The 19,972-nt window shown below is 41.3% G+C and overlaps 1 long non-coding RNA gene across 1 annotated transcript; it reads right to left on the bottom strand.

Moving 5' to 3' along the window:
* Nucleotides 1–6,381: 6,381 nt before the first annotated feature.
* LOC148162958 (uncharacterized) lies at nt 6,382–13,045 on the bottom strand. Its single transcript, XR_015769500.1, has 3 exons — nt 12,986–13,045; nt 10,239–10,390; nt 6,382–7,245 (listed from the first exon to the last, which is right to left on the bottom strand). It is a non-coding gene; the product is annotated as an uncharacterized LOC148162958 (long non-coding RNA).
* Between the last annotated feature and the right edge of the window lie 6,927 nt (nt 13,046–19,972).

The following is a 19,972-nucleotide window of genomic DNA, read 5'->3' as shown; positions in this document are numbered from 1 at the left end:
TGACTAAAAAAAAAAAAAGATGAATTGGATTTCATTGAAATTAAAAATGCTTGTGCTTCAAAGGACATCATTAAAAAAATAGAAGACCACCCACAGATTAGGGGAAAATACTTTTAATCGTATGTATGACAAATGTGTTTAGTATCCAGAATATATAAAGAATTATTACAACTCAACAAAGAAAAATCAGCCAATTGTAAAAGGAGCGAAAATTTTGAATAGACATTTCTCCAAGTAAGATGTGTAAATAACCAACAAGCCCATGAAGAGATGCTCAACGGAATCGTTAGGGAAATGCAAATCAAAAACCGCAATGAGTAAGGACTTCAAACTTGCTGGCTAAAATAAAAAGACAGAGAGTAACAACTGTTGGCGATGTCATGGAGAAATGGAAATCTTCATACCTTGCTAGTGGGAACGTAAAATGGCGCAGTCACCGTGCAAGGCAGTCAGCAGTTCCTCAAAAAGTTAAACATGGAGTGTAACCATGTGACCCACTGATACTACCCCCAAGCATATATCCAAGGGAAGTGAAACCATATGTCCATACAAAAACCTATACAAAAATGTGCATAGCATCATTCCTTATACATAGTCACCAAAACTGGGAGACAATCCAAATGTCCACCAACTGATGAATGCGTTAAAATATGGTCTATCCATATAATGTAATATTATTCACCAATACAAATAGGTGAAATGCTGATACATGGTACAATATGGATGAACATTGAATAATTGCATGATTAGGCAGAGAAACCAGACAGAAAAGACCACATATTTTATTACTGTATTCATAGGAATTATCCAGAATAGGCAAATCAAGAGAGACGAATAGATTCGTGCTTGCCTAGGGCTAGGGAAAGGGGTAATGGGAAGTCACAGCCAATGAGTGATAGCTTCTTTCTGAGGTGATGAAAATGTTCTAGAGTTAGTGGTGATGGTCCACCATCTAGTGAATATACTAAAAAGCACTGAATCGGGCGCCTGGGTGGCTCAGTCATTAAGCGTCTGCCTTCGGCTCAGGTCATGATCCCGGGGTCCTGGGATCGAGCCCCGCATCGGGCTCCCTGCTCCGCGGGAGGCCTGCTTCTCTCTCTCTCCCACTCCCCCTGCTGGTGTTCCCTCTCTCGCTGTGTCTCTCTCTGTCAAATAAATAAATAAAATCTTCAAAAAAATAAAAAGAAAAAGCACTGAATTGTATACTCTAAAATGATAAATTATATGGTATATGAATTATATCTCAATAAAGAATAAGGAAGTGAACCCAGGAGTGGGAGAGGGAAAGTGCACAGATGGAGAGGCCCTCTGTGGTGCAACCTGCGGAGACTGCAGCGGAGGCAGCAGGGACTCTGGGAAAGCCCTGGCGTCACAGGCCCGACCGGAAGCACAGGGAAAGGCTGCTCCCCAGGGGAAGATTTTGCAGCTCATAGCAACAGTGGACCCCGGACCCGGCTAAACTACTGACTATATGTACTACTTCCCACACACTAACAGCCTAGTAGAAGAAAAGGCATGCCAATGTCCAGCCATAAATGCTATTGACCTCGGTCTCTGCTGTTCTCCCACAAATGATGTCTGGCTGGCATCCAATAAAAAAAAAAAAATTACAAAAACCCAACACTTCAAAATCCAGAACTGTCAATCCACTGGCAACAGAAAAAACAATAAATAGAACTGTACTCCAAGGTGGTCTATATGCTAGTTGTATTAGGAAGAAACTTTAAATCACCTATGATTAACATGTTAAATCATCTAGAAGAAAAGATGAATAATGCGCATAAAAAGATTGGTAATTTTAACACAGATATAAACAATAAGACAATGAAATGGAAATGCTAGAGTTAAAAAATAGTATCTGCTAAAAGGATTATAAACAGACTGAACATGGTAGAGGAAAGAGAACTAATTTGAGATAAGTAATTAGAAATTATTCAAATGAAATACCAAGAAGAAAAAAAGAACTGAAAAATAGAATAGAGCATCCAAAAGTGGTGAGGTAATAGAAAAGGATGTAGTTTGTGTGTTATTCTGAAGTTCCAGAATAAGAAAGAGGTAAAGAACATGGTAGAAGATGTATTTGAAGAGATTGTAGACAAGAATTTTCTAAAATAAGCAAAAGACAAAATACACACACACACAGAGCCAATTAGCTCATGAAACACTAACCAGGATACAAAGGACACATAATACCCAAACTACGGAAAACGAAAGAGAAGTTTACATGAAGAAAACAAGGGCAACAAGAAGAAAGAGAAATATTATGTATAGAGAAAAATGAGAATTACAGATTTTCATCCAGAAAGCAAAAAATAATGATCTTTAAAGTGTTAAAAGGAGGGGAAGACAACTTCTCAACCCCAAATCCTGTATCTAGTGAAAATTTTGTTTAAAAATGAATGGGGCGGGGGGGGGGGGGAGCCCTGGGTGGCTCAGCCAGCTGAGCATCCGACTCTTGATTTCGGTACAGGTCATGACCTCATGGGTCCTGGGATCCAGCACCACAGCAGGCTCCTCACTCAGCGGGGAGTCTGCTTGAAAAATTCTCTTCCTCTGCCCCTGCCTCCGCTTGTGCGGGTGTGTTCCCTCTCTCTAAAATAAATAAGTACATCTTTAAAAAAAGATGATGTGTCTCTTAAAAAAATGAATGGGAAATCATCTTACAGACAAACAAAAGCCGAGAAAATTCATTGCCAGCAATACACTGAGAAATTTTAAAGAAAATTCTTCATGCAGATGGAATATACTAGTATGTGTCAATGTGGATATATACAAAGAAATGACAAGTACCAGAAATTGTAAACATGAAGGTAAATGGAAAAGGCAGTTTTTTCTTATATTTAGACACCCTAAAAGACAATTGACGCTCTAAGGCAAAGGTCTGCAAACTGCTACCTGTAGGCCAAATCCAGACTGTGTTCAGCCTTTGAACCAAGAATAGTTTTAAAGGCTTATATATTTAATGGACTTTGCAGTCTGCAAAAACTACATATTTACTATCTGTCTTTTTATGGGAAAAGTGTGCTAGCTTCTGGTATAAAGCAAGTATAGCAACAATATATCGAAGGGAGGAAGTGGAAGTTTACTGTTTTCAGGATATTTTATTATGCCTGAATTGGTATAATATTACCTGAAGGTAGTCTAGTAAGTAGAACTTGATACTGCAAACATAGGGCAACCACAAAATTCCAAAAGATATATAACTATCAACCAATAGTGTGCATAAAACGGAATCATAAGAAATAGTCAATTTATCAGAATTTATCAGAGAAAGTTTGCAAAAAAGACAGGAGGAACAAAGACAAGATGGATGACTAGAAAGTAACAAGCAAATGGTATAATGGTATATAATTACATTAAATGTAAGTGGTCCAGGGTCAAGATGGATCAGGCATATTCTTCCTTGTCTGTTCCATTGAAAGTAACTACAAACCTTAAGGGAAAAAAATATCGAGCAGCTACCTGAGAACTACAAAAACTAAGTGTTACATATACACATATATCTTCTTGCTCTGTCAGCTGAGAAAGCCTAGAAGCAAGGACATACCAGTGGCAATGGATGCACGTAGTATCAATTTCTGATCTTATTTCCCAATAAAGAAAACCAGGGATCCTAAAAGAAATAAATGATTCTTAGGCTGGTACAGGAAATAGACAGATAAACCTGGGCCATCTTGTCATGCCAGAATATAAGGAAATGCTCAAAAGCAAACGAACAAAACAACGATGGGGGTATGTCAAAGGGCCACAGGAGTCAATGAAAAGAGCTCCCAATGGCCAAATCTGGAAGAATTTGAGCAAATAAACAAAACTTGCACTGCATTATAACCCAAAGCATAAAATAAATATCCATGAGCTCATAGTGAGAACAGAAAACTTTCTTATGCCAAAGAATTCCAAATCATTTATGTAGATACTCCCCCACTCAGGGAGATGAAACATAACCCTCGCTCCTTAACTGTGGCCTGCACAGAGTGCCTTCCAAATAATAGAGCGTGGAAAGAGAGAGAAAAGAACATTTGGGGGAGAAGCCTAACCAACACCATCTCGGCCAGGTGATCAAGATCAACGTCACCAGTGATGAGTCATATTGATAGAACGTAGTACCCTTGATGTGATGTGATGAGAAAAGCACTTTACCTTTCTGGTCTTACTCCCCAGACTCACAACAACAATCTACTTATAAGAAAGACACCAGACAAATTCAAATAGAGGGACGCTCGATAGTATACCTAACCAGTACTCCTCAAAATTGTCATCATCAAAAAGAATGGAAAGTCTGAGAAACTGTCACTGCAAAGAGAATCCTAAGGAAACATGACAGCTACATGGTATGTGGTATACTGACCATGATCCTGTAACCAAAAAAGGACATTGGGTAAACACTAAATATAACAATATAAATAATATTATAAATATCAAATAAATTAACAATTTAATATATAAATAAATTATAAATGTTAACAGAAATATACATCAAATTTAAATTGACGTTAATAGGAATATAATATGAAAACAAAACATAAAATCTATCTAGCTTAGAGAAAATATAGCCTTCAAAGCCAAAAGTGTTTAGAATCTAGCCGTTTATGGGAACTATCTGTTGATCTCTGGTGTAGAGCAAACTAGCATCAAGGTACTGAGGGAGGTATTACATAGGTGGCAGTAACGCCCCAGGCCCAAAGCGGAAACCCTGTGGTGGAGCCTCAGCGACAGCAGGCCAGGTATCTAAGACTTGGAGGGAGGGTAATATGTGTCTCTGGTAAAGAAAATCTTGGGTACAAAAAGGTGAGAGGTAACGACTTTGCTATTTTTCTCTCTCTAATTCCACCACTTGGCCACCTAGGCAAATCCGTTCAAAGGAAGTACACAACAGAGAGGGGAGATTATAGATCCCCTCCTAGTTAGAGGACCAGAAAAGCATCTCCTGGTAGCCAGAGAGTGAGGGGAAAATGGTGAAGAGGAACAAATCTGAGCAAGGATCTCATCAAGTTACGTAGGAAGTTCTGATTATACCTGAGCTGCTCATGCTGGAATCTCACCATAAATAGGATGCCAAGAGTTTAGAGAACTGAACCATCAGCAGGGCTCAGATGGGGCCCTGGGTTAATCACAAACACTATGGATCCAAATATCACTGCACCAACCCAGCAAAATGCACACTTATTTCCAGTACCTACGGAGCATTCACCAAGATAGACTATATCCTGTGTCATTCAAATGTTTTTTAAGTTTAAATGATCCAGAGTATATTTTCCGACAATTAAGGAATCAAATTAGAAATCAAACAGTAGTGGAAGGACAAGAAAAACCTCAAAACACTTGGAAATTAAACAGCATACCCTAAAATCATCTCCAGACCAAAGAAAAGATTTACTTCAATTTTATTTCTTTCTCTTCTGTTGTGTTGTTTCTTTGCTTATTTCTTTTCTTCTGATCGCTTTGGTTTTTTCCTTCTTTTTCTAAGTTAAGGTGGAAACAGATTATTGATTTGAGATTTCCTTTTTTTTTTTTAGATTTTATTTATTTATTTTGACAGAGAGAGAGAGAGAGAGAGAAAGACAGCGAGACAGCGAGAGAGGGAACACAAGCAGGGGGAGTGGGAGAGGGAGAAGCAGGCTTCCCGCCGAGCAGGGAGCCCGATGCGGGGCTCGATCCCAGGACCCCGGGATCATGACCTGAGCCGAAGGCAGACGCCCAACGACTGAGCCACGCAGGCGCCCCTGATTTGAGATCTTTCTTAATCTAAGCGTTAAATGCTATAATTTTCCCTCTTAACACTGACTGGCTGCATCCCATAAATTTTACAACTCTAGCCAGACAGACAAAGTAAAAAGAAGAGAAGACATACATGACCAATATCAAAACTGAAACTGGGTATCACTGCAAGCCCACAAGCATTACACCAGAGATGTTAGAAGGATAAAAGGGAAATACTAAGAACAAATCTATGGACGTTCAGTTCAAGAACTTAAATGAAATTGTGCAATTCCTCAAAAATCAGAAACTACTCAAGCTTATCCTAGATGAAATGCATAACCTGAGGAGTACTACAACTATTCAATAACCGATACCATAGTTTTAAATTTTTCTAAAAGGGATTTCTTTAGAACCACAGAAACATCAAAAAACCAAGCAGAAACTGTTAGAAGCAATCTTGTTAGGACTCTGGAAAACAGTCAAAGGTTTGTAGCAGCCATGCCACCACGATTGTCAGCTCCTTGGAGCAAGGGTCACATGCCGGGCTCTGTATTCCCGGGCCCAGCGTGGGCCTTGGCATTCAGTAGGAAATCAGGAAATATTTGCTAAATAAAATCATCTCACTCAAAACTCACACGGTCTTGTTGGATCAACTTTATTTGGCCTCATAATACACGCAACATATCAACACAACCATAAACATAGATAAGATCAGTAACACAAGTACACCTCCCTAAACATCTGTAGGAGAGGGGCCTGATACTTAACACAGCCAACAGTAGACAGAACCATCCTGGAATATGTGTAACTTTAAAAAGTCACATTTTTCATGAAAATCAGTACCATGCTGTGAAAGAATAAAATGATGGCAAGAGATTGCTCCCTGCAGAGTGAGCGAGCGGAGCCAGTGTCCTCCAAGTACTGGAGGGACAGCTCTACCGTTTAGGAAGAAATGACCAATTTAGGAAGAAATGGCACAGTAGGAAGTCAAATTAGGTTTGGGGGGGGGAAACAGTATTCCAGTGGGCTCCAGAAGTATAAAACCAAGTATTTTCGTAAAGTATCCCGTGGCACATTCAAGAGACAGAGACCTTTAACTCTCTTTCCTAATAGGAGAAACCTTCTGGCCCTTCTCCTGCTAGCATACACGTTCAGCAGCAGTACACAAGAAACAAGTGCCCGAGCAGCCCAAGTTCTGGGCCTCGCGCTCCTATCACTATTACTGGGAAGTGAGTGGGTGAAACAAGTACCTAGTAAGTTAGTTGACTTTCGCTTAAGTGAGAACCTAAGAATTTGTATTTGGTTAGCAACTCCACCATTCTAGTGACAGAAAAGTCACGCCAGTTAAGGTGATACCTATGCAGAGAAATAGGCCTACAACCAAGATTCAGATGGAAACTGTGATTGTGTACATGACCATGGGTTAGAGAATTCATGCTCTACAACGAGGGAACTCAGCTAGTGTTTTCAGTTCCTCATCAAGACTTCATGCTTGCCTGGGTTTGGGGCCATGATGTATAGCACAGCCACTGGATGGAGGTCAACCTGGAAGAGTAAAAAGGGAACACATGTAAAGCAAATGGGATTCTTTATTGAAATGTTTTGGTCTCAAAATGAGCAAACTGTTGTTCTCACATGGGAGTTTAAATGGCACCCTTCCGAGGTATTGATAAGTACCCGGTGAGGAAGGTGAGCAAACAGGCAGCACATGAGAAAACAGCTCCGACCCCCACTGCCAAGAAGAATGAAGGATGACGGGGGCCCGGATGTCATCGCGGCGTTCTGCTGCTTAATTCCCCGCCACCCATAAACTTAGGTTCACACGCTGTGCTCTGATGTTCAGGGTCCCTCTCAGCTGGGCCCAAACTCCCTTATCTTCTCTATACACACCATGAGCCTGTTCATTACTGTGCACGTTAGAAGATTTCTGTTACACTGTAAGAAGTCGAGGCTGAATTTTTTTTGTTGGGTTCTAATGTGTGCGACAGGTTAGCCATGGTTAGCACTGATGCCTGGGCAGGTGATTTAGGAAATTAGTCAAGGGCTGACCCCTCTCTTCTCTCCTTCCCTTATTTCTGCACCTGAGCTCAAGGGAGGGAGACACCTGACAAACACTACCACAATTGGTGATCAAGGTCAACATCAACAGTGACAAATCATGTTGATATTATGTACCCTTGATGTGATGTGGTAAGAATGGCACTTTCTCTCTCTGGTCTTCCTCACCAAAACCCATAATTCCAGTCTCATACTTTGGACTAACATCTCTTTTTTATGATGAATGGATGTTGATTTTTATCAGATACTTTTCTGTATCAATTTAGATCTGCTTTTTCTCCTTTAACCCGTTAATGCAATAAGGCAATCCTGGTCTCACTCACCGTGACCCAGACCCATCCCTCACTCTCCCTGCTCTGCTCTAGACTATGCAGGGGCTGACCCCTGCAGGCTACAATTCCTAAACTCGGCCAACGTTTGCTTGTCATTCTGGTTCAGCTAACTGAAGACACCATCCATCAAGAGATTAAAACCCAGAAGAATAGAGCAGTCAGAGATTTTCTCCTCCTTCCTCTACATCAAGGGGCATTTCCTTCAATGGCTACGTATTCTTCATGGCTCCAGCTACCATCAGATCGACCCACCATGGCTCCAGACTCTGTTGAATCCAAACTCCAGGATCTAGTAACACTATTTCCTCTTCTTGTTCTTCTAGCCTAGAGGTGGGAGAGACTTGCTCGTATTGCTAATTACTGGGTTTCCCAATTCTCCCCTGCTTGGCCTCTCTATCACTTGTATAAGTAATCCCTTCCATTAAATTCCCTCCAGGCTGACTATTTACGGTGCTTTTGAATTTCCTGAACAATCCTGACTGCTACATGTGGCCAGTTATATTGATCGATCTTCTAGTGCTAAACTTCTTTGCTTCCCTGGGTTAAACCCAACTCTGTCACCAGCAGTTAATTATGTTTAAGTCTCTTCTGTAATTAATAACAAAATTAAAATAAAATACTGTCAAACCCTGAAACTTCCTCCAAATAACATTCTCTCATAATCTTCACAGTCTTCTCAAAATAATTTTTACACTTTCTAATTTTGAGATACACACTGAAAATATTCTAATAGCGTAAGTAATAGAATGATCTAGCCAACTTGTGAAAAATTCAAGCAATACAGGACACCTGGGTGGCTCAGTCAATTGAGCATCCAACTCTTGACTTTGGCTCAGGTCATGATCTCGGGGTCATGATACTGAAACCTGTGTTGGGCTCCACGCTCAGTGGGGAGTCTGCTGGAAATTCTCTCTCTCCCTCTGCCCCTTCCCACTCTCTAAAATAAAACCATAAATCTTTAAAAAAATTCAAGCAATACACATGCAGCTACATAGCATGACATGTGCAGTATAGCCCAAATGGTAATCAAAAATATATAGTCTTAAATAGATGTATCAGAAAAAGAAATAGTTAAAGCACCCAAGAAATTCAAGAAGCTAAGGAATGAACATTGTATTAAGCCCAAAGGAGTACAAGGTTGGAAAGAATGAAGATAAGTGTAGAAATAATGAATTAGAAAACAGTAAGACCAACTAACAAGTGCCAATTCTTTGAAAATACTTATAAAACAGACATTTTTTTTTTTTTTTTTTGCTGATATGACCAGGGACTAAAGAAAAAAATCACAAGTAAACACTGTAAGTTAAAACTGTACAAAATATTGATGCAGAAGATATTTAAATGATGTAAAAACACAACAAGTACATGATTCCCTCAAGATAACCAAATGGTGGACAAGGAAACTTTTCTACGTATAGAAGTTTTTCAGCTAATAAACTAAGAATGAATGAGAGAATTAGAAAATCATCACTCTGCAACCCCCAAGACACACATAAAGGTGATGTTCACTGAGGACTGCCAACTTCAGCACAAAGGACAATAAACATTATCTTCCTCATAATGGAAGTACACAGCATTACCTATGTAGCGGTCTTGTTAAAAAAAGAAAATATGGCAAACAAACAAACATGCAAACTTAATTTGATCAAGTTTCTACCTGCGACTATCAGTTTAAAGAAGTAGGAGGCCAAAGTACATGTTAAAGGACACTAAAGTGTTTTGTTCAACATAAGTCAGATTATGGGAAATGTCACGTAATTTGACCTGCTTTTTCCCCTGAAGAACAATAATTGCAAGGGGGGGGGAGGGGATGGTGGGGAATCTATTGATTAAAAAAGACTTAAGGGATATAACAAAAAATCACAAAATATAGACCCTATTTGTGATTCAAAGAAACTTAAATTTTTTTTACATATAATTTAAATGTGAAAAGTAACTGGATATTTGATACCAATAATAACTTATTTAAATTTGTATGAATGATAATTGGATTGAATCTATGTTTTACAAAAGATTCCTTGTCTTTTAGAAATGCATATTGAAATACTGATGAGATGCGATGAAATAGCATGATGTCTTGGATTATTTTCACATTATTCCTTTGGCAGAGATGCGGGGAAAGTGAGGGTATAATGGAACCAGACTTACCATGTACTGAAGATTATTGATACTGGTTATCAGGTATCATGGGTTTGTTATACTCTTCTCTACTGTTGTGTGTGTTTCAGATTTTCTATAATAAAGGCTTTGTTATAAATATCATGCAATTACATTTGAAATCCTGGGTGAAAGGGACAATACTAAAAAAAAAAAAATAAAGGACCAAATCAGTCCATAAAGAAATAGAAGACTTTAATTAAATAATACAAAGTGAAACTATATTCAACACCCAAGCTCTCCTGAACACCCGAACCACCCTGCTCCCGGACAGGCAGTTTGGGTGGTCAAGTCTACCAATGATCAGGAAAAACTAATCTCCATCTTAAGTCAAGTCTCCCAAAGCATACAAAAATATGGGGAATTATTTCACTCATTTTTCCAGGCTAGCTCTCTGTAAGTCTAACACCAGCTAAGCCCCCCATTTCCACACTGAAAAGAACCCTTGAGCCAAGTTCACTCTTAGAGTAGCACATATCCTAAGTAAATTGATAGCATATTCAATATAGCAGTGAACTGAGTGAACAGGCTGTGGCTAAGAAATGAAAATATGGTTTAAATTAGAAAATACTTTCACTTGTAATCCCCGTAATGGCAAATTAAGGGGACACATTGTGTCACTGTATCATGTATGATAAAAGCCTTTGGGAAAAAAATCAACATGAGTACAAGGTAAAAACTTTCAGCAACTTTCCTACTAGTTACCCCACACATACTTAAATGTGAAATGTTAGGTGGATTCCCTTTGAAGACAGGGACAAGACACAAATGTATGCTTTCACCTCTACCATTCAAAAGTACATTAGAACAGAGTCGAACTATGCGTCTCAAAATAAATGGCTATTGAAAAGGAAGATAACGTTTTGTAACAATAGGATCATCTATGTAGAGAATTCAAAGAAATAGGTACACGGGTCTTCTTCAACTTCTTTCATGAGTGTTCTGTAGTTGCTAGAGTATAGATCCTTTCCCTCTTTGGTTAGGTTTATTCCGAGGTACCTTCCGGTTTTTGGTGCTATTGTAAATGGACCTGGTTCTTTAATTTCTCCTTCTACAGTTGCATTGTTAGTGCATAAGAAAGCCACCGATTTCTGTGCATTGATTTTGTATCCTGCCACACGACTGAATTGCTGTATGAGTTCTAGTACTTTGGGGGTGGAGTCTTGGATCTTCCACATAAAATATCATGTCATCTCCGAAGAGAGAGATTTTGACTGCTTCTTTGCCAATTTGAATACCTTTTATTTCTTTTTGTTGTCTGATTGCTGCTGCTAGGACTTCTAGGATTCTGTTGAACGATAGTGGCGAGAGTGCGCATCCTTGGCGTGTTCCTGTTCTTAAGGGAAAGGCTCTCAGCTTTTCTCCATTGAGGATGGTATTTGCAAATGACACTACAGACAAAGGGCTGAGATCCAAGATCTATAAAGAACTTCTCAAACTCAACACCCCAAAAAACAAATAATCAAGTCAAAAAATGGGCAGAAGACATGAACAGACACTGCTCAAAAGAAGACAATATAAATGGCTAACAGACACACGAAAAAATGTTCATCATCATTGGCCATCAGAGAAATTCAAATCAAAACCACATTGTGATACCACCTTACACTGGTTAGAATGGCCCAAATGGACAAGGCAAGAAACAACAGATGTTGGAGAGGTTGTGGAGAAAGCAGAACCCTCTTACACTGTTGGTGGGAATGCAAGTTGGTACAGCCACTTTGGAAAACAGTGTGGAGGTGCCTCAAAAAATTAAAAGTAGAGCTACCCTATGACCCAGCAATTGCACTCCTGGGTATTTACCCCAAAGACACAGACGTAGTGAAAAGAAGGGCCATATGCACCCCAGTGTTCCTAGCAGCAATGTCCACAATAGCCAAACTGTGGAAAGAGCCGAGATGCCCTTCAACAGACGAATGGGTAAAGAAGATGTGGTCCATATCTACGATGGACTATGACTCAGCCATCAGAAAGGAGGAATACCCAACTTTTACATCCCCATGGATGGGACTGGAGGAGATGATGCTCAGTGAAATAAGTCAAGCAGGGGAAGTCAATGATCATATGGTTTCACTTATTTGTGGAACGTAAGGAATACCATGGAGGACATCAGGAGAAGGAAGGGAAAAATGAAGGGGGGGAATCGGAGGGGGAGACGAACCATGAGAGACTATGGACTCTGAGAAACCAACTGAGGGTTCTAGAGGGAAGGGGGGTAGGGGACGGGTTAGCCCGGTGATAGGTATTAAGGAGGGCACGTACTGCATGGAGCACTGGGTGTTCTATGAAAACAATGCAGCGTGGATCACTGCATCAAAAACTAATGATGTACTGTATGGTGACTAACAAAACATAATAAAATTAAATTAAATTAAAAAAAAAGAACTAGGTACGTGGGATATCTGAATTAATAAGAGACTTCAGAAAAATAGTGTATGGTAGATCACTATAGCAAGATCAAGAGCCTTGCCACACACACACACAAGTAATAATTATTTAGAAGATGTAATAGAGAATATCCCATTCCCAACAGAAGAAGCCGAAGAAATATATATAAGACCTTTACGGAGGCTTCTATACAAATTTACTGATAGATTCAGGTTAAAAAAAAAAAAAAAAGTCCCGAATAAATGGAGCAGTATACCATATTCATTGATGGAGAACCAAATGTTGTAAAGATGTCAATTCTGCTTTTTTTTTTTTTTTTTTTTTTTTTGTTTACAGATTAAGTGCCTTACTTGTAGCTGCCAAGATGACGGTGAAGTTCAGGCTGCTGTCTTCTGCTTCCAAAATCAAACCTGGAAAACTAGAGAAGGGAAAATGAAACCAATAAAAAACACAATATCAACAGCAAAAACTCAACAACAAAACATGAGAAACCTCTGGGGTAGATTGAAGACCGTTGAAGTGAATAACAACAACAAAATCTCAGAGGAGAGAGCGGAAGCTCCGGGATCAAAACAACATTCGAAATCACTGCCATTCATCAAAGTTCCAGTATATGCCAGGCACTGTGCAAGGTACTTCCCATACATTACATACATTCTTGCAGCCCTACAAGACAGGGTTTATCAAACCTGCTCACTTCACAAAGAACCTGAGGCTCACAGGGCTTGGTCATTTTCCCGGGATCACATGGCTAGTGAGTGACAGGGCAGAGACTAGAACCCTGGTCTGAACTCAGGTAGAGTCCACGCTGTTCCCATCCACCGCAGCCTATGGCCAACCTTCTAATTCATACTTTCTTTCTCTTCTAAGTATGGGATGATGTCTCTCAGGTGACAAAAAGTAGAAACCTGAGGCCCAGGTAGTAAAAGCAGACCTAAGGAAGGAAGGTGATAATGAGGATCAGGTACCATTTGGGGATTGTCTGAGTTTTGTTCAGAGCAGACTCTGCCAGGTGCCGCCACTGCCGTCCAGTGCCAACACTTTCCCACATGACCACAGCCCTACCCGGTCTTCCCCCACACGCCCTCCAGTCCCCTTCTGGTACCTGGCCTGCTGGCCGGCTTATCACTGCTACACCTCTAACGGCCTCCCAGGGTCTTCTGCCCTCCCCTGACATAGAGTATGCCTACCCCCTGCAAAAGTACCCTCACAATTCTGCCCTCACCTTGGAATACCCCTGATAGCCATAGTCCCTTTGACCTCGGGTAGTGACCTTTAGACACCTGGTAATCCTTCTGGGCAACTTCAACACATTCTCAAAATGTTTTCCAACTGGGTTTGTGAGTAGTCTGATTTGTTGCATCATTGACTGGTTCTTTGGATACAAACCTGAGGTTAAAAAAGGGGTTTTGGAACCTCCTTGATATTGGCAGTATAATTTTAATGGGCTGTCTTATTTGGAACTGGCCACTAAGCACATATGCAGATGAATGAACCTACCTAGGAGCTCAAAACCCAACGTTTCCTTCGTAAGTCGTAGAGAGGAAAGACCGTGGAAGTCAATGTGGAGCAAACATCTACTGGGTTGAACTCTTAAAAACCTTCCAAGGAGGTGAAAAATGGTTCCTTGGTGGACATGCTAGCACAGATCCAAAGGGAAAAATAGTCATCCTTCTATGGCCTCTTCGCTCTGTACCAGCCCCACAGGGACGTTCTGGTTTTCAGAGTGCACAATGGCACTTGTGCAGGTGTTCAGGCAAATTCAGTCATGGGGAGGGTAGCAGAGACTCAGAGGTTAGGATTTTACTCATGTATCAAAAGGAAGGAGAAAATTCTCAGCCTACTGACATCATAGTGGACATTGCAAAGGGCAGTATAGAAAGGTGCTATTGAGTAAAGAAGGGCAAATCCACCCTGCCGACATTTCCATGATCCTCTTAAAATTAGATGTGGTATTGTGTTGGAAAGCATCTGTCATATAGTAAGTGCTTGAAAATTTGGAGAATATCAAGGCAGATCTGGCCTTTTCAGAAACTCCTCCAAGAAATGAAGAAGGTCTGGGTCATAACAAATTACCGTGGTTACTCTTAGTCGAGTACCACTACTATGAAACAGTATGTGGGAGAGACTACAAGGACTCCTCCATATCTTGTCTTCCTTTCCCTCCTGGACACAGGGACACTACATTTCCAGGTGACTTGTAGTTAGGAAGGGTCATGTGACTAGCTGTTGTCATTGAGATATGAGCCGAAGCATTGTTTGTCACATCTGGAGCCAGTATGCCATTTCTGTGCTTTCTCTTTCACCCAGCAGCAAACATGGCGATCTTTTTTTTTTTTCTTTTTAAGATTTTTATCTACTGGGGCACCGGGGTGGCTCAGTCACTTAAGCATCTGCCTTTGGCTCAGGTCATAATCCCAAGGTCCTGGGATCTATGTCAGGGTCCTTGCTCAGCAGGGAGTCTGCTGGTCCCTCTTCCTCTGCCCCCTCCCCATGCTCTCTCATGCCCTCTCTCTCTCAGATAAAGATTTTATCTATTTCAAGAGGGAGAGTGAGAGCCTGAGGGAGCAGGGGGTGGGGCAGAGGAAGAGGGAGAGAGAATCCCAAGCCGACTCCGTGCTGAGCACAAAGCCGGACCAGGGACTCAATCTCACCATCATGACCTGAGCCCAAACCGAGTCAGACGCCTAACCAAATGAGCCACCCAGGTGCCCCCGAACATGGCCATCTTATGCTGAGATGGTGGCACTTCAAAACAGCTTGGAAACTTGCGTCCCTTAAGAGTGGTGAGACCCTGACAAACAGCATCAAAATTTATGTGTACAAAAAACAAACTTCTGCTGGGTCAAGCCATTCAAATTTCGGCTTTTGTCTGTTGCATCAGCTAGAGTTTGCCTTAGCTGACAAATACATGGCTACTATTTCTCTTGTTAAAGTTATTGTATTATTTTAATTACAGTGGTAATAGTTCATATATCCTTCTTGCAAAAAACTCTAAAAAATCAGACAAATCATTGTTCTCCCTTTGCAAAGTTTCTCCAAAATGCAGTCCTATCTTCAGAAATAACCACAATTAACAATCTGGTGTGTATTATTTTAAAGCTTATTCTAGGCTCTTTCATACATAAACGTTTGTGAGTTTGAGGATTTGGGGCTGAATAGGGAAGAGGATACTACTATGATGACACAGCAGCAGCATACAACAAGCTTTACTTGGGCAGTACTTTGACAGGATGGGAAATGATGGCAAGTCCGTTACAGCAGGAGACCTTGTATAGATAATGACAAAAGCTCACCACCCAGAAGAGGAAGAAGGCGAGGGATCTCCCAGAGGATAGGGAAATCAGTGTGGTATCACCCATCAGCACAACGTAAAGTCTCTGGGTCAGAGAACTCAGAAAAGGCAACAGGGGCTTGGGGTCTTAAAGCCCTAGAATTATCTTATCTATGCCTAGAAGATGTTGGGTACAGTGTTCTAGGGTACGCAAAGCAGGCAGGCTCTAAATGGCTAAAAATCAGCTTACTGGAATATATTTAAAGCAATTAGATGTGCAAAAATCTGAGTTTGTTTGAGGATATTTTAGGAAAGGCTTTGGTTTCACACTTCTGGAGCCATCAGAATCCTGTAGCACGCTCTACCCCTGCCCCCTCCCCCAGCTTAATTTGCTTTCTATTGCACTGGGTTGGGCATCTCTTTCTCAATGGTAGAGCTGTCCCTCCAGCACTTAGAGGACACTGATGCAGCTTGCTCACTCTGTGAGGAGCTCTCTCGCACCATCGTTTTGTCCTTTCACAGCATTGTACTGATTTCCATGAGAAAGGTGACTTTTTAAAGTTACACGTAGGCTAGGATGGTTCCGTTTCCTGTTGAGTGCGTAAGTATTAGGCACTTCTCCCACGGATGTTTTGGGATATGTCACTTGTGCTACTTATCTTGTTTGTGTCTATGGTTGTGTTGACATGTTATGTGTATTGGAGGCCAAATAAAGTTGATCCCACAAGATTGTGTGAGTTTTGAACAGGATGTGATTTAACAAACATTTCCTGGTCTTCCATTGGGTGGCAAAGCCCATGGTGGGCGCAAGGAGTGTGCACCATGACACGTGACCCCTGCCGTGAGTGGCTCACCCTCTAATAGGGTGGTATGGGCACATAAAGTTCTTTCTCTCTGGGTCCAGAAGTGCTACAGCACATGGACGACGACAATTTATAATTACAAGTGTGTTAGTTTCTGAGTGAGAAGAGTTTATTTAGTCAGACTCAGATGGAAAGGAGGCAGCAGAGCACATGGCTGAGAGCAGGGGCTCTGGACCCAGCCAGGCGGGGTTTGTCCCGACCGCCACTTCCTAGGTGGGTAATCTTGAGTAAGCTCCTGACCTCACTGTGCCTCAGTTCCCTCACCTGTAAACCATGGATAGCAATGGAACCTACCTAATGGGGCGGTGAGGAGGACAAAGCCAAGTAACACATGGAAAGCACATACAACAGTCCCGGCACATAGTAAATGCCAAATGAGTATTTATTAAAGCAGCAAATCCTGACCTCACTCGACACTCTTGTACAGCCTCAGGATAAGGTCAGTCAACTCATAGGAGGTTTGTAAAGCAGGGGTACTTCATAGAGCTGTGATGAATTGAAGCACTTAACCCCCTGTAGTGCACGGTATTATAGTTATTCTCATCCTTGGGGCTGGCCCTGAAGCCCTCTCTTAGATCCCCCAACGCTCCAGAAGGCACTACTGCATCTGTCAAGTATTCTCATTTGCAACCATCCAGTGGCCCGTTCTCATAAAATCGCTTAGGATCTTGAACGGCTTCTGCCATCATCGCCCAGTGCGGTGTGCTGTGCAGCAGTGTGCGGGTCACAGTCATTCTCTCCCCGGAGCCCTAAGGTAACCCAGGCCCTCTGGTCACAGATGCCGTGCTTGTCCACGACTACACTGACTTCCTGTGGGATACGCACATGGTTGTTATCACGAACAAAATAGCAACCTCTTACTAGAACTTTTCTATTTATACAGCGGGTCATGGAGATGATTTCATTTGCTAAAACAAGCCACAAGGCACAATAGGCTTAGCTTCTGGCTCTTGACTGAGCCCAGGCCAAACACCTAGGGATCTCTATTTCTGGAGTTCCTGACAAAATACAAGGATGGCCCCTTTATCCATGACTTGGGCTTCCAATAGCTAAGCCTCGGGGTCTAACTTGCATTTCATTCTGCCATTCACTTCTGCTGCCATTCCAGAATACAGTGGTCACAAGGAATTATCTGAAGCTGGACGTTGGCTACCCTGTAGCCTCTTCTCATTGAGATAAATGAGTAGATCAATATCCTGCTATCTGCTTCTCACCCCCAAATATTCATTCACATCGTTCCACCACCCTGTCATGATTTATGATTTAGGCAGGACAAGGCATGTGTTTTGCTGACCATCAAACACATCCCGTTGTTACTTGATAGGTAATTGGGAGCCTTGGCCCAGTTGAAAAATTAATGCCAACAGGGGTCTCGTGTTTGCGATCAGCCTCTAAATAGTGCTAAGCTAAGGAAATTCCATCATTTCCCTGCTCTTCTAAACCCAACCCTGGGTTTTCCCATACATCTGCTGCCCTGGTGCAGAAGGATGCATGCTGCTTTCTGACACTGGCTGTTAGTAGCCCAGGACAGCTAAAAGAACTCAGCACCTGAAAAGCCAGTTCCCTGCAGGGAAGGAGAAGTACCAGTGAGAGGAGCCGACAGGCAACTTCCTGAGAGGTTTCCAGAGAAACAGCTGTTGCGAGTAATGCCAATTCTGTTCTAGGGACCCCAAACCAGTTGCTTTTAAATTATTTGCGAATAAATTAAAACTGCTTATCACTCAAAATTGCCCAGCATCTTAAGAAACCTTGCAGGTACTGCCATGGGGCTCAATTCCCGACTTGTGTCAAGGGCTGCCGCACTGCCTGGCCCATTGGAGGGAGCCAGGGAACTGGGACCCAAGTTCCTGGGAGGGACCAGCTCGTGGAAGAGCGGGAGGAAACAAAAAAACCTGCCAGTAGATTTGTCCACAACGTATGCTTTGTCTCACTTGTAGCATAATGTAAACTGCTTCTTTCACCCTCTCTGCCACCTTGGCTTTTAGACGTGTATGGTGTTAAATCTGGAAGGGGCCTTACGGATTGTATCAACCAGGAAAAGCTAAGTTAATGCTGCCCGTCTATGAATTTTTTGACGCGATTTTCAATTATGCTGCTGCTCGCTCCTGGTATATATATTTATATACTACGGTTTCCCTTTCTCTGGTTGAACTTTTACTGATACAACACCTAGAGGATGGGTATAATAAAAAAGGACGACATGAAACAATATTGATATGAAAAATACTGGAACCCACGTACAGTGCCGATGGGAATGTAAAATGACGCAGCGACTTTGGAAAACGCTTAGGAAGATCCTCAAAAAGTTATCATACGACCTGGCAATTTCATTCCTTCATATATACTCAAGAGAATTGAAACACACGTCCACACAAAATCGTGTGCATGAATATTCAGAGCAGTATTATTCATCATACCCTAAATGTGGAAAAAACCCAAATGTACATCAACTGATGGATAGATAAACAAAATGTTGTATCATCTATACAATGACATATTCATGCATTAAAAAGGAATGAACTAAACACTTAGGAAAAAAAAAAAAGAAGGAAGTACTGACACTTGCTTCAACATGGATCAACCTTTCCAACATTGCTAAGTTAAAGTATCCAAAGCAGGCAAATCCACACACATAGAAAGTCGATCAGTCACTGTCAGGGTCTGTGGGTAAAAGGGAATTACCCTTAATGGATACAGGATCTCTTTTTGGAGTAATGAAAATATTCTGCAATTAGACAGTGGTGATGGTTTCACAATCATGTGAATATACTAAAACCACTAAATTATATATTTTAAAGGGGTAGGTTTAATTATGTGAATTATATCCAAATAAAATATTATTAATAAAAAAATAAGGCAGTTCTCCTAGTTGGGGTCTAAGACTGAGATGCAGTACCCTACTCATAAACTTGAATTACTGTCACTTGGGAGTAGGTGGATGGGTTGCCTTTGGAGAGAGGGACAGCAATACTCCTCTACCCACATTTCAATAGTGCTAAGCCATGGTCCCCAAGGCATGGGGTAATCCAGTCATTGACTATTAAGACTGTCCCTTCAAGAAAAGACTTGCTGCCCTGCTTCAAATATTGTGATTGGCTGACAGCCTGGTCGCTTCTTTGGGATATGCCTTTACTATATAATCAAACTCATGATCCTCGAGGGATAAGCACTGGCCAATGACTAAGCAATGCCATTGTAGC

Source organism: Eumetopias jubatus, unplaced genomic scaffold, assembly GCF_037043125.1.
Source record: "Eumetopias jubatus isolate StellerSeaLion01/CBP00866 unplaced genomic scaffold, mEumJub1_p1.0 scaffold_11, whole genome shotgun sequence".
Classification (NCBI taxonomy): Eukaryota; Metazoa; Chordata; class Mammalia; order Carnivora; family Otariidae; genus Eumetopias; species Eumetopias jubatus.
This window is presented reverse-complemented; position numbering and strand designations above follow the sequence as displayed.